The 1,843-nt window shown below is 47.4% G+C and overlaps 1 protein-coding gene across 1 annotated transcript in view; it reads left to right on the forward strand.

Moving 5' to 3' along the window:
• The window catches only part of FAM83F (family with sequence similarity 83 member F), a 35,224-nt gene that overhangs the window by 562 nt on the left and 32,819 nt on the right, over positions 1–1,843 (forward strand). The window lies entirely within an intron of this gene.

Raw genomic sequence — 1,843 nt, forward strand, 5'->3', positions numbered from 1 at the left:
GGGCCCAGCCTCAGAGGCAGGGCCTGGGGCAGGACTTCCTGACCACTCTCTGGGAAATGGGCCCAGAACCTTCCCTTAAGTCAGGGGGACTGGTGAGACCTCTAGAGAAGATGGATGTGAATGTGTTTGGCGAATTACAAAGTGCTGGACAGTTGTTGGTCGTCATTATTGCGGTGTCCAGAGGGCTGGCTTTCCTCTGCTCTGTGCCTTTATTTCCCGGTCGGGTTCCTCTCTATAGAGAAGAATGGGGGCTGTGGGGTTTTGTGGGAAAGTGGGCCACTCAAAGGTCTTGATTATAACCCATGTGATGCCCTGGGATTTACAAAACATACCTTAGACCATTTTTTCATTTTGTCTTCAGTCATCCCGAGGACCTGGGTGGCGTGACTTCTGCACCCTTACCCTAGCCATGCTGCTCTTAGGAGGGCCCCCAGAGTCAACACAGGCCTGGCATTCACATCCCCCTGGGGACCAGTACTAGAAGTCAAGCAGCCAGGAATGAATGAAGAAATGTATTTTGAGCACCCACTCTGTGCCTGGCTCTGTGCTGGACACTTTGGACTCACCAGCTGGGGATGGGGTGGCAGCTCTCAGTGATTGTGGCTTCTCTGTTTGGGGGTTGAAAGGAGGGGATGTTTCCAGAATGGCTGGTTGGTATACTGATGGGCCAGTAGGTTGTGGGGAAGGGGGAAGAGTTTAATCTTTACTCTGTGCCCTTGGCTAGGGGCACCTGGGTAGGGTTTTCAGATAAAATATAGGACATCCATTAAATTTGAATTTCAGGTAAACAACAAATAACTTTTAGTATTAGTATGCCTCAAAAACGCATGGGGCATATTGATACTAAGATGTTATTTGTTGTTTATCTGAAATTCTAATTTAATGTGGCATTCTGTATTTTTATTTGCTATACCTGACCTCCCTACACAGAGATTTGTTAAGAAACACCAGCAGCTTAGGGGTGCCTGGGTGGCTCAGTTGGTTAAACATCCGGCTCTTTGTTTCAGCTCAGGTCATGATCTCACGGTTGTGAGTTCGAACCCCAAATCGGGCTCTGTGCTGACAGTGTGGAGGCCTGCTTGGATTTTCTTTCCTTCTCTCTGCTCCTCCCCCCTCTCAAAAAGTAAATAAATATAAAAAACCAAAAAAACCCCCAAAACACCAGCAGCCTTTATTGCCCAGTTCAGAATATAAAACAGGAGTGACTTGGGTTCACCGTTCTGATTCAACTCAATGGATGTGGTTGGAGTTCTGTTACCTCTGGAGGCTGAAGTGGCCTGGGAGGGAAGACTAATCTAGAAAGACCAGTCGTGGCACTTCTCCTCCTGGAAGGGGTGATGCAGGTTGTTAGCTAGATTGGCTGCCGGAAGGAAGGGCTGACTTTCCTGCACTCCCTCTCTAAGAAATTCCTCCTTATCTGCCTGAGCTTTCTTTGTATATTGCATTCTGCAAAAGAGAAAAGCAAGTTTGAGAAGACGAGAAAGGACCAGGATGGTCGTACTATGCTGCAGGCTGCAGCTGGGTACGGGGTCAGGTGTCACCAAACGCCTTGATTTGTAAGTGCTTGATATGTGCCAGCCACTCTGCTACTAATTTGCTTTTATTTTCTCATTTGCTTTTGACGACAACTAGGCAAGATGGTTATTTTCCTTATTATTTGTTTATTTGTTTGTTTGTTTGGATTCAGAGCAGGTATTTGCCAAAGGGCACACAGCTACTTAGTGGCTGCACTAGGATTTGAAAGCCAGAGTCCTTGGTCATAACCACTGTGCTACCCTGCCCTGCTGTCTGATGACATTGCGGCAGGATTAAACTGAGCAGCTTGAATGAAGCTAGCCAGCTT

The sequence above is a fragment of the Crocuta crocuta genome, unplaced genomic scaffold, assembly GCF_008692635.1.
Source record: "Crocuta crocuta isolate KB4526 unplaced genomic scaffold, BGI_CrCroc_1.0 scaffold143, whole genome shotgun sequence".
In the NCBI taxonomy this organism is placed as follows: domain Eukaryota; kingdom Metazoa; phylum Chordata; class Mammalia; order Carnivora; family Hyaenidae; genus Crocuta; species Crocuta crocuta.